We start from the raw sequence: 14,068 nt of genomic DNA on the forward strand, positions 1-14,068 counted from the left end.
TATGTGGCATGTGCCCGGCACTACCCGTAGGCTGGTACCAGTGTAAGTGTCTGATGGTCGCCCTCCTGTATTATGTACATGTGGCATGTGCCCGGCACTACCTGTAGGCTGGTATCCGCATCACACATGTTGGTGGAGTATGAAGTATGGCATAGGTACGGGTTGCCCCTTCTGAGACCCCCTCACTGCAGTGATAGACCCCAGCACTGAACAGCGCCCTGAGAATCACGTTATCGCAGTAGAAGGGTAAAACCGCAATGACCGTGCAAACCGCCAACATGGCATGTCCTCTGCCAGCTTCCCCAGTTACTAAGGGGCCCTGCGGTATTATTTAGATTCATATTCGCCAATTGCTGATGATGGACTGGCTACATATCCACTGAAAAATAACCAAGTATTAGGCTTGTCTCAGTCTAACCTATCCACTTGTAAGCTGGAGATTTTCAGATGAGACATTTTGAGCCTTTCAGCCCTATTTCCTCAGGACACCTGGGAGCCATTTACCGATAATCGCATACACAGCGCCATCTGGGCGTGATATTAGCGCACTGCAATAGCGGGATAAATGATCGGGCACCTGCGAGGACAGGCTCCGAAAGCAGACCGTCCCTGCGCAACAGCCATTTCCATGCAGGGTTAGAGGGGAACCCTCCGGAACTACATCTGCGGTGTGTAGGCCATAGGCCGCCGCTGGCAACGGGGGCCAATCTCAATTGTTACCTGTTGTAACATCATATTCCCCATAGAAATCTATGGGGGGTGCGGCTGCTGGCGGGAATGGAGGGAGAGCAGCAGGTATCAGAGATTTCCTCCTACATACATTCAGGGGATACTTAATATCTGCGGCTAACCCCCGAAAATATACAATTAGTCTGCGCACGTCACACTGCTTCACAGCCTCACAGTACTGCCTGTATGCTACAGCTAGTCCGCTCTCAGCACTGGGTGCACCGGGCGCTGGCCCTCGCTGCCCTACCAGCATGCGCTCACTTTGCCCTGCAGTGTCGCACTGGGAGCCTGCTTTCCTGGTCCCCCACATGCACCCACTCTGCCCTGCAATGCCGCACTGGGAGCCTGCTTTCCCGGTCCCCAACGTGCGCCCACTCTGCCCTGCAATGCCGCACTGGGAGCCTGCTTTCCCGGTCCCCAACGTGCGCCCACTCTGTCCTGCAATGCCGCACTGGGAGCCTGCTTTCCCGGTCCCCCAGCATGCGCCCACTCTGCCCTGCAATGTCGCACTGGGAGCCTGCTTTCCCGGTCTCCAACGTGCGCCCACTCTGCCCTGCAATGCCGCACTGGGAGCCTGCTTTCCCGGTCCCCCAGCATGCACCCACTCTGCCCTGCAATGCCGTACTGGTCCCCCAGCATGCAACCACTCTGCCCTGCAATGCCGCACTGGGAGCCTGCTTTCCCGGTCCCCCACATGCACCCACTCTGCCCTGCAATGCCGCACTGGGAGCCTGCTTTCCCGGTCCCCCAGCATGCACCCACTCTGCCCTGCAATGCCGCACTGGTCCCCCAACATGCACCCACTCTGCCCTGCAATGCTGCACTGGGAGCCTGCTTTCCCGGTCCCCCAGCACGCGCCCACTCTGCCCTGCAATGCCGCACTGGGAGCCTGCTTTCCCGGTCCCCAACGTGCGCCCACTCTGCCCTGCAATGCCGCACTGGTCCCCCAACATGCACCCACTCTGCCCTGCAATGCCGCACTGGGAGCCTGCTTTCCCGGTCCCCCACATGCACCCACTCTGCCCTGCAATGCCGCACTGGGAGCCTGCTTTCCTGGTCCCCCAGCATGCACCCACTCTGCCCTGCAATGCCGCACTGGTCCCCCAACATGCACCCACTCTGCCCTGCAATGCTGCACTGGGAGCCTGCTTTCCCGGTCCCCCAGCACGCGCCCACTCTGCCCTGCAATGCCGCACTGGGAGCCTGCTTTCCCGGTCCCCAACGTGCGCCCACTCTGCCCTGCAATGCCGCACTGGTCCCCCAACATGCACCCACTCTGCCCTGCAATGCCGCACTGGGAGCCTGCTTTCCCGGCCCCCAGCATGCACCTACTCTGCCCTGCAATGCCGCACTGGTCCCCCAACGTGCGCCCACTCTGCCCTGCAATGCCGCACTGGGAGCCTGCTTTCCCGGTCCCCCAGTATGCACCCACTCTGCCCTGCAATGCCGCACTGGGAGCCTGCTTTCCCGGTCCCCAACGTGCGCCCACTCTGCCCTGCAATGCCGCACTGGGAGCTTGCTTTCCCGGTCCCCAACGTGCGCCCACTCTGCCCTGCAATGCTGCACTGGGAGCCTGCTTTCCCGGTCCCCCAGCATCCAGCATGCGCCCACTCTGCCCTGCAATGCCGCACTGGGAGCCTGCTTTCCCGGTCCCCAACGTGCGCCCACTCTGCCCTGCAATGCCGCACTGGGAGCTTGCTTTCCCGGTCCCCAACGTGCGCCCACTCTGCCCTGCAATGCTGCACTGGGAGCCTGCTTTCCCGGTCCCCAACGTGCGCCCACTCTGCCCTGCAATGCCGCACTGGGAGCCTGCTTTCCCGGTCCCCAACGTGCGCCCACTCTGCCCTGCAATGCCGCACTGGGAGCCTGCTTTCCCGGTCCCCAACGTGCGCCCACTCTGCCCTGCAATGCCGCACTGGGAGCCTGCTTTCCCGGTCCCCAACGTGCGCCCACTCTGCCCTGCAATGCCGCACTGGGAGCCTGCTTTCCCGGTCCCCAACGTGCGCCCACTCTGCCCTGCAATGCTGCACTGGGAGCCTGCTTTCCCTGTCCCCCAGCATGCACCCACTCTGCCCTGCAATGTCACACTGGGAGCCTGCTTTCCCGGTCCCCCAGCACGCGCCCACTCTGCCCTGCAATGCCGCACTGGGAGCCTGCTTTCCCGGTCCCCAACGTGCGCCCACTCTGCCCTGCAATGCCGCACTGGGAGCCTGCTTTCCCGGTCCCCCAGCATGCGCCCACTCTGCCCTGCAATGTCACACTGGGAGCCTGCTTTCCCGGTCCCCAACGTGCGCCCACTCTGCCCTGCAATGCCGCACTGGGAGCCTGCTTTCCCGGTCCCCAACGTGCGCCCACTCTGCCCTGCAATGCCGCACTGGGAGCCTGCTTTCCCGGTCCCCAACGTGCGCCCACTCTGCCCTGCAATGCCGCACTGGGAGCCTGCTTTCCCGGTCCCCAACGTGCGCCCACTCTGCCCTGCAATGCCGCACTGGGAGCCTGCTTTCCCGGTCCCCAACGTGCGCCCACTCTGCCCTGCAATGCCGCACTGGGAGCCTGCTTTCCCGGTCCCCAACGTGCGCCCACTCTGCCCTGCAATGCTGCACTGGGAGCCTGCTTTCCCTGTCCCCCAGCATGCACCCACTCTGCCCTGCAATGTCACACTGGGAGCCTGCTTTCCCGGTCCCCCAGCACGCGCCCACTCTGCCCTGCAATGCCGCACTGGGAGCCTGCTTTCCCGGTCCCCAACGTGCGCCCACTCTGCCCTGCAATGCCGCACTGGGAGCCTGCTTTCCCGGTCCCCCAGCATGCGCCCACTCTGCCCTGCAATGTCACACTGGGAGCCTGCTTTCCCGGTACCCCAGCATGCGCCCACATAGTGCAGCACACCGGTGGTTAATACTCTGCATTGCCGCAGCCTCTGGAGATGATCAGGGCTGCAGCGCATCACACAGCCCCCGAATCATTTTTCAAAACACCCGGTGCCTGTTGCCTAGCACCCATCACACGTTTAAATAGACAGATAGGTCTACTTAAAGATGGTGGCACGGCAGGTTAACCCTTTCAGTGCCGCGTCCGCCATCAGTCACGGGACTGGGACCCGGCCACAGAAGGTCAGTTTAATGGGACTGCCAGTCCTGTTGAGCATGTGTAGGAGTTTCTTCAGTTTGGCAGCCCGGCCGTATGATCATACATCATTCCCTTTGTATAACTTGGCGCGCTAACGCGTTCTACCACTTCTTGTTATACCGTTTCCAGGTATGGCTTATATGTTAGGCTTTAGCAGTGCACGGTCACTGATGGCGACGGTTCCAGGAATTATGTACTTTAGTTATTAACATTACTTCCACTGGTTGTACACAGCGTTGTGTTATGTGTAACCTGTGCTATCTTTAAACAGTGCTGCTGTTACCTGGACTTTCTTGTTCATATCACAGGGGTCTGAGTCTCTATGACGTTGGGTCTTGTGAGAGGCTTCAGGACTGGACGAGGAGGAGGGGACCCGGCAGAGTCCGCCTCTCCCCGCCACACGCCATCGGAGTGACTGCAATGGGAACAGTCTCTTCTGGCTCATCCCCTCGGGCTAAACAAGCAAGCCAAGCTCCAGCACTCGGATTTGGGGCATGAGTCTGCGGTGCTTGGTGTGGGACAGTTCCTCCGCAGATTTCCCCACAGACCATTCATGGCGCCGGTGGTCTCTGATTCCTTGCAGTAATAGTACGGCCCGGTTACTGGCGAAAAGCACCCGGCTCGGAAGATGCTTATTGGGGGTGGGCAGTGAACAGAAGAGGGGTGCCCCCTGGTTGTACAGTCCTTTGGGGCTGACTACTGGTCGGGCGCTTCTGCCTCTCCATGCGGAGTGGGCACTAGGGGGTATATTTAGTAGAAGCCGATTTTGATTCTATGTAAAATGACTGGTGATGTGAGTTCTATTTGAAGTTCTAAAAGTGTTCTATTCACTAAAAATTTACCAAAATTATACAAAAGCATTCCTTTTGGCCTCATGCACTTTATTACCCACAAACACCTTCATTCCTGGGCTAATTTGCATATCCACAATTTTTTTAATCATTGCTGTGTCTTTAAATGCCGCGATAAATGCAGCCCCAGCTGCGGGGGTTTCTCTCCCATGTGTTTTCCAACATATTGAGGTTTCAGACAATTCCACATGATTTCAAATCAAATAGAACGATTTCTGAAGGTTCTCTTGAAAATAGTGATATGTTGTCGATTTTGAGTCGATGGTCGTTTTTTAAATATGGGTTAGAAATTGAACTTTATGTTAAAGCATTGAAGGTTCTATTCTATTGTAGTTCTATTTACCTGTAAAGTTCTATTTCGAGTCGGTTTTGCCTGATTGTCAAATGCACCACCAAATCACCCTAAAATCACCTAAAAATCACCTCAAAATGGGCTGAAACTGCAAATCAACTTTTAGTAAATATACCCCCTACGCGTCTGACCCGCTCCTGCTTGGGTAAATCATGGAGTTTACATGTCCATCAATGTCCCCATCACTGTCTGCAAACGTGGCAAATTGTATGCGTCCTGATCTGGGTACAGCAGCTGGCAATGGTTCTTGTTGTACCACAGCCAGTGGTACCCACTTGCCAATACCTCCCAACTGTCCCGATTTTCGCGGAACAATCCCGTTTTTTTGGGACTGTCCCGCTGTCCCACCTATGGGCCGCAGTGTTCCGCGGTGGGGGGGCAGTTGGGAGGCTTCTGCACTCGCTGAATATTCAGTGGAGACAGGAGGAAAGGGGGCATGCCAGCAGCTCACAGAGCCCTGGACATGCCCCCTCAATGTCGAAAACAGGGGGCGTGGCTCGTGACCGCAGGCCCTCCCATGAAGCCACAGGTCACACCCCCTTTTCGGGCATCGCACGCGGGTGTCCCTCCTTCCACTGAACACAAGTTGGGAGGTATGCACTTGCCATAGCACAACTGGATGAGGAGCCCGTGCTTCTGCTCTGTTGCCCTTTCTCCTAATTCTGCTAGACCAGGAATGGGCAAAATACGGCCCGCGGGCCAGATACGGCCCGCAAATAGATCCTGCCCAGCCCGCTGCCTCCCACCACTGTGCAATGACAAGCGGCCCGAGGTGCTGCTTGTCATTGCGCTACAATAACTCCCAAGTCGCTGCAATCGCCGTTAGATCATGTCACTCGTGCAGCCGGGTGTACAGTAGCTGCTCAGAAGGACCTTGTCAGCGCCGGATGGAGTTGGGGGTGGAGCCAAAAGCAGGACACGGAAGCGGGAGGCTTGAATGCAGCTGATGCGCAGACTGCGGACTTGTTACTGGATCGTTACGGTACCGTGGCATCCGTGTTTGAATGGCTGGTGGGTGGCAACAGGATGAGGGTGCTAGGTCTGCCCAGTAATGTGGGGGGGGGGGGGGGGCTGCTAAGTGTGCAGACGGATGAAGGGGGAGCGCTGATAACTGTGCCCAAGGAGGGGGAGGTAGTTGGTAACTGTGCACAAGGAGGGGGCGGTAGTTGGTAACTGTGCCCAAGGAAGGGGAGGTAGTTGGTAACTGTGCCCAAGTAGGGAGGGGGGGGCTGGTAACTGTGCCCAAGGAGGGAGGGAGAGGGGAAGGAGCTGGTAACGGTGCCCAAGGAGGGAGGGAGAGGGGAAGGAGCTGGTAACGGTGCCCAGGGAGGGAGGGAGAGGGGAAGGAGCTGGTAACGGTGCCCAGGGAGTGTACTATGTATTTTTTGTTTTCATCACTGTCTTTTTATTTATTAGTTGCTTATAGTGGTTTCTGTCCTTGAATGAAGGCTCTTCTGTTTATTTTATTTAGACATTTCCCTTTATTTTTGCCTGTCCCCATTATTAATATATTAATAAATATATAATGCATATTGGGGGGTGGTGACGACACACATATATGGGTGTATGGGTGAGAGAGGGGTGGGGGGTGCCTGGAGTTACATCAGAAACACTACATTTTGTGTGCGGCCCTTGAATATTCACTGGAAAGTGTTAAGTGGCCCCCCAGCTAAAATAATTTCCCACCCCTGTGCTAGACGGTATCTGGTCACCCCCCCCCCCCCCCCCCCCCCCCGGGATATTGGGAATCCAGCCCGGCTGGGGAATATTGGGAAACATGGCTGCAGTGAGAGGTGGTGTGGCTTGGAGATCTCACCAGGTCCTGATGAAGGTCCGCCGTTGGGCTGTCCTCTTGGATGCTGCTGCCACGGTCGCGCGTCCCGTCTCTGTCTGGTGCGACATGAGCTCATATGCACCACCCTTATGATACTCCTGGATGCAGTGTTAGGGATTTGAACACCCTTTACTTGATACACCATTATAAGATCGTCCATGGACATTGTCTTCTCCTGAGTAACTCGGCTTCTCCAAGCGTGCTAACGCGTTCTGCCACTTCTTGGTATACCGTTTCCAGGTGTGGCTTATATGTTAGGCTTTAGCAGTGCACTGTCACTGATGGCGGCGTTTCCAGGAATTATGTACTTTAGTTATTAACATATTACTTCCACCGGCACCTTATTGTGATTGTACACAGCGTTGTGTTATGTGTAACCTGTGCTATCTTTAAGCAGTGCTGCTGTTACCTGGACTTTCTTGTTCATATCACAGGGGTCTCCATGATGATGGGTCTTGTGGAACGCTTCAGGACCGGAAGAGAAGGAGGGGCCCCGGCGCCATAGGGCTTGAAGTGAAGGTCATAGATTAATAAGTGGTAAATGTTTTTTTTATACCCTGACAAAAGTATTTCTTATGCTGAAACATTGGTTCCCGCTCTCTTGTGTCTGAGTGCTGCCTAGACATTCACATGGACCTAAGGAAGGCATCATGACTACATATATTGGAGTGATAGATAGATAGATAGATAGTAGATAGATAGATAGATAGATAGATAGATAGATAGATAGATAGATAGATAGATAGATAGAGGCAAAGATGGGGACTTACCACATGCCTTTTGAAGGAATTCAGCTGCTCCTGCAGTGTGTGGCTTTCAGGGAGAGAAATGAGTAGGTAAAGCAGACCGGATAGGATAGAGCTGAGGTGGAGCTTAGCCTTTAGAACGTCCTGGTTCCTGTGGGTGGGAACAGCCGGCCATCTGATAGTCATTTGAACTGTGGTAGCTTAGTGGTAGGCATTGCCAAGAGGAATCTCAGGCTATGTAATATGCACGCGCTATATAAATAACTTGGTAAATAAATGTGTTTGTGAAAGTTGCCTGCTGTCCTGACAAATAAAGCAGCATGGGACGGCAGAGCTACACCGGGCTATCTGGATGGCGTAGGAGTCACTAGTGATGTCATCATGGGACGCTTAGGGGTACCCGCATCTGCTTCCCACCGTCAGATAACATGGATGAGATGCTAAGGGGTATTTTAGATGTCACTGCTGCATACAGGGGCGTACAGAGACCCTAATGGGCCCCATAAAAATGTTTGGAAGGGCCCCTGTTCCAGAGCTTCAAGAGAAACGTCTCTCTGCAGCAGTTGTTAATTTTATGCCCCATAGCAGTGCCCTAGTTCATTTTCTGAACCATAGTAGTGCTCTAATTCACATTATGTCACATTGCAGAGCTGCCAGTACACATTATGCCACACAGTGTCCCCAATTCCCATTGTGTCACATTGTAGGGCTGCCAGTACACATTATGTCACACAGTGTCCCCAATTCACATTATGTCACATTGTAGGGCTGCCAGTACACATTATGCCACACAGTGTCCCACATTATGTCACATTGTAGGGCTGCCAGTACACATTATGCCACACAGTGTCCCCAATTCACATTGTGTCACATTGTAGGGCTGCCAGTACACATCATGCCACACAGTGTCCCCAATTCACATTATGTCACATTGTAGGGCTGCCAGTACACATTATGCTACACAGTGTCCCCAATTCACATTATGTCACATTGTAGGGCTGCCAGTACACATTATGCCACACAGTGTCCCCAATTCACATTGTGTCACATTGTAGGGCTACCAGTACACATTATGCCACACAGTGTCCCCAATTCACATTGTGTCACATTGTAGGGCTACCAGTACACATTATGCCACACAGTGTCCCCAATTCACATTATGTCACATTGGAGGGCTGCCAGTACACATTATGCCACACAGTGTCCCCAATTCACATTGTGTCACATTGTAGGGCTGCCAGTACACATTATGCCACACAGTGTCTCACATTATGTCACATTGTAGGGCTGCCAGTACACATTATGCCACACAGTGTCCCCAATTCACATTGTGTCACATTGTAGGGCTGCCAGTACACATTATGCCACACAGTGTCCCCAATTCACATTATGTCACATTGTAGGGCTGCCAGTACACATTATGCTACACAGTGTCCCCAATTCACATTATGTCACATTGTAGGGCTGCCAGTATACATTATGCCACACAGTATGCCCAATTCACATTATGTCACATTGCAGAGCTGCCAGTACACATTATGCCACACAGTGTCCCCAATTCACATTATGTCACATTGTAGAGCTGCCAGTACACATTATGCCACACAGTGTCCCCAATTCACATTGTGTCACATTGTAGGGCTGCCAGTACACATTATGCCACACAGTGTCCCCAATTCACATTATGTCACATTGGAGGGCTGCCAGTACACATTATGCCACACAGTGTCCCCAATTCACATTGTGTCACATTGTAGGGCTGCCAGTACACATTATGCCACACAGTGTCCCCAATTCACATTATGTCACATTGTAGGGCTGCCAGTACACATTATGCCACACAGTGTCCCCAATTCACATTGTGTCACATTGTAGGGCTGCCAGTACACATTATGCCACACAGTGTCCCCAATTCACATTGTGTCACATTGTAGGGCTGCCAGTACACATTATGCTACACAGTGTCCCCAATTCACATTATGTCACATTGTAGGGCTGCCAGTGTACATTATGCCACACAGTATGCCCAATTCACATTATGTCACATTGTAGGGCTGCCAGTACACATTATGCCACACAGTGTCCCCAATTCACATTGTGTCACATTGTAGGGCTGCCAGTACACATTATGCCACATAGTATGCCCAATTCACATTATGTCACATTTTAGGGCTGCCAGTACACATTATGCCACACAGTGTCCCCAATTCACATTATGTCACATTGTAGGGCTGCCAGTACACATTATGCCACACAGTATGCCCAATTCACATTATGTCACATTGCAGAGCTGCCAGTACACAATATGTCACACAGTATGCCCAATTCACATTATGCCACATTGTAGAGCTGCCAGTACACATTATGCCACACAGTGTCCCCAATTCACATTGTGTCACATTGTAGGGCTGCCAGTACACATTATGCCACACAGTGTCCCCAATTCACATTATGTCACATTGGAGGGCTGCCAGTACACATTATGCCACACAGTGTCCCCAATTCACATTGTGTCACATTGTAGGGCTGTCAGTACACATTATGCCACACAGTGTCCCCAATTCACATTATGTCACATTGTAGGGCTGCCAGTACACATTATGCCACACAGTGTCCCCAATTCACATTGTGTCACATTGTAGGGCTGTCAGTACACATTATGCCACACAGTGTCCCCAATTCACATTATGTCACATTGTAGGGCTGCCAGTACACATTATGCTACACAGTGTCCCCAGTTCACATTATGTCACATTGTAGGGCTGCCAGTATACATTATGCCACACAGTATGCCCAATTCACATTATGTCACATTGCTGAGCTGCCAGTACACATGCCACACAGTGTCCCCAATTCACATTATGTCACATTGTAGGGCTGCCAGTACACATTATGCCACACAGTATGCCCAATTCACATTATGTCACATTGAAGGGCTGCCAGTACACAATATGTCACACAGTGTCCCCAATTCACATTATGTCACATTGTAGGGCTGCCAGTACACATTATGCCACACAGTATGCCCAATTCACATTATGTCACATTGAAGGGCTGCCAGTACACAATATGTCACACAGTATGCCCAATTCACATTATGCCACATTGTAGGGCTGCCAGTACACATTATGCCACACAGTAAGCCCAATTCGCATTGTGTCACATCGAAGGGCTGCCAGTACACATTATGCCACACAGTATGCCCAATTCCCATTGTGTCACATTGTAGGGCTGCCAGTACACATTATGCCACACAGTATGCCCTATTCACATTATGTCACATTGTAAGGCTGCCAGTACACATTATGCAACACAGTATGCCCAATTCACATTGTGTCACATTGTAGGGCTGCCAGTACACATTATGCCACACAGTATGTCCAATTCACATTGTGTCACATTGTAGGGCTGCCAGTACACATTATGCCACATAGTATGCCCAATTCACATTATGTCACATTGTAGGGCTGCCAGTACACATTATGCCACACAGTGTCCCCAATTCACATTATGTCACATTGTAGGGCTGCCAGTACACATTATGCCACACAGTATGCCCAATTCACATTATGTCACATTGCAGAGCTGCCAGTACACATTATGCCACACAGTGTCCCCAATTCACATTATGTCACTTTGTAGGGCTGCCAGTACACATTATGCCACACAGTGTCCCCAATTCACATTATGTCACATTGTAGGGCTGCCAGTACACATTATGCCACACAGTATGCCCAATTCACATTATGTCACATTGCAGAGCTGCCAGTACACATTATGCCACACAGTGTCCCCAATTCACATTATGTCACATTGTAGGGCTGCCAGTACACATTATGCTACACAGTGGGGTACATTTACTAACATTCGTAATTCCCGAAAATAGGTCAAAGTTCAATCACGAATGACATCGACAGTGTAAAACTGCAACTTTTTGAATTTATTACGATGGATTTACTAAGCTGTCGTATTCGTGTTTTTCTTTTCTTCCGATGTCGATGTCATTCGTTTTTTTTTACCTAATTTTACGGCAGTGATTAGCAAAACACTGCCTTTTTTTTTTACAATCAATCTCGGACGGATCTGTGTGATCCGTGCTGGGGTTCTTTTTTTTTTTTTTTTTTTAATTAAACAATGTAAAATCCCCAAAAAAAATGCGTGGGGTCCCCCCTCCTAAGCATAACCAGCCTCGGGCTCTTTGAGCCGATCCTGGTTGCAGAAATATGTGGAAAAAAATGACAGGGGTTCCCCCATATTTAAGCAACCAGCATCGGGCTCTGCGCCTGGTCCTGGTCCCAAAAATACGGGGGACAAAAAGAGTAGGGGTCCCCCGTATTTTTAAAACCAGCACCGGGCTCCACTAGCTGGACAGATAATGCCACAGCCGGGGGTCACTTTTATACAGCGCCCTGCGGCCGTGGCATCAAAAATCCAACTAGTCACCCCTGGCCGGGGTACCCTGGGGGAGTGGGAACCCCTTCAATCAAGGGGTCCCCCCCCCCCAGCCACCCAAGGGCCAGGGGTGAAGCCCGAGGCTGTCCCCCCCCATCCAATGGGCTGCGGATGGGAGGGCTGATAGCCTTTGTTGTAAAATAAAAGATATTGTTTTTAGTAGCAGTACTACAAGTCCCAGCAAGCCTCCCCCGCATGCTGGTACTTGGAGAACCACAAGTACCAGCATGCGGCGGAAAAACGGGCCCGCTGGTACCTGTAGTACTACCACTAAAAAAATACCCAAAAAAACACAAGACACACACACCGTGAAAGTATAATTTTATTACATACATCCACACAAACATACATACATACTTACCTTATGTTCACACGCAGGTCGGTCCTCTTCTCCAGTAGAATCCAAGGGGTACCTGTTGAATAAATTCTACTCACGAGATCCAGGGGTCCAGGCTCCTCGGCAAATCCAGGGATAATCCACGTACTTGAATAAAACAAAAAAACGGTTGCCCGACCACGAACTGAAAGGTGACCCATGTTTGCACATGGGTCACCTTCCCACGAATGCCAGAAACCCACTTTGCCTTCTGGCTAAGTGGGTTTCTTCAGCCAATCAGGGAGTGCCACGTTGTGGCACCCTCCTGATCAGCTGTGTGGTCCTGTCCTCACTGACAGGCGGCACACGGCAGTGTTACAATGTAGCGCCTATGCGCTACATTGTAACCAATGCTGGGAACTTTCTGCTCAGCGGTGACGTCACTTTAGGTCAACCGCAGGGCAGAAAGTTCCCATCATTGGTTACAATGTAGCGCATAGGCGCTACATTGTAACACTGCCGTGTGCCGCCTGTCAGTGAGGACAGGAGCACACAGCTGATCAGGAGAGTGCTACAACGTGGCACTCCCTGATTGGCTGAAGAAACCCACTTAGCCAGAAGGCAAAGTGGGTTTCTGGCATTCGTGGGAAGGTGACCCATGTGCAAACATGGGTCACCTTTCAGTTCGTGGTCGGGCAACCGTTTTTTTGTTTTATTCAAGTACGTGGATTATCCCTGGATTTGCCGAGGAGCCTGGACCCCTGGATCTCGTGAGTAGAATTTATTCAACAGGTACCCCTTGGATTCTACTGGAGAAGAGGACCGACCTGCGTGGGAACATAAGGTAAGTATGTATGTATGTATGTGTGTATGTATGTAATAAAATCATACTTTCACGGTGTGTGTGTCTTGTGTTTTTTTGGGTATTTTTTTAGTGGTAGTACTACAGGTACCAGCGGGCCCGTTTTTCCGCCGCATGCTGGTACTTGTGGTTCTCCAAGTACCAGCATGCGGGGGAGGCTTGCTGGGACTTGTAGTACTGCTACTAAAAACAATATCTTTTATTTTACAACAAAGGCTATCAGCCCTCCCATCCGCAGCCCATTGGATGGGGGGGGACAGCCTCGGGCTTCACCCCTGGCCCTTGGGTGGCTGGGGGGGGGGGACCCCTTGATTGAAGGGGTCCCCACTCCCCCAGGGTACCCCGGCCAGGGGTGACTAGTTGGATTTTTGATGCCACGGCCGCAGGGCGCTGTATAAAAGTGACCCCCGGCTGTGGCATTATCTGTCCAGCTAGTGGAGCCCGGTGCTGGTTTTAAAAATACGGGGGACCCCTACTCTTTTTGTCCCCCGTATTTTTGGGACCAGGACCAGGCGCAGAGCCCGATGCTGGTTGCTTAAATATGGGGGAACCCCTGTCATTTTTTTCCACATATTTCTGCAACCAGGATCGGCTCAAAGAGCCCGAGGCTGGTTATGCTTAGGAGGGGGGACCCTACGCAATTTTTTTTAAAAAAATAAGCACTTTCCCACCCCTTCCCACTGATATACATGCACGGATCTCATGGATCCGTGCATGCCTATCCAAACACGAATAAAAAAAAAAGTTCTGTTTTTTTTTTAGCACTTTTTTACGAGTTGTAATTTTTCACGGCAGTGTTT

The 14,068-nt window shown here is 52.0% G+C and overlaps 1 protein-coding gene across 2 annotated transcripts in view; it reads left to right on the forward strand.

Moving 5' to 3' along the window:
* The window catches only part of NACC2 (NACC family member 2), a 334,865-nt gene that overhangs the window by 150,534 nt on the left and 170,263 nt on the right, over positions 1-14,068 (forward strand). For both annotated transcript variants that reach the window (XM_063935832.1, XM_063935834.1), the window contains exon 2: positions 7,327-7,429. The gene's annotated coding sequence lies outside the window, so the exon portion shown is untranslated. The remainder of the gene's footprint in view (positions 1-7,326; positions 7,430-14,068) is intronic.

This window comes from Pseudophryne corroboree, chromosome 8 (assembly GCF_028390025.1).
Source record: "Pseudophryne corroboree isolate aPseCor3 chromosome 8, aPseCor3.hap2, whole genome shotgun sequence".
Lineage (NCBI taxonomy): Eukaryota > Metazoa > Chordata > Amphibia > Anura > Myobatrachidae > Pseudophryne > Pseudophryne corroboree.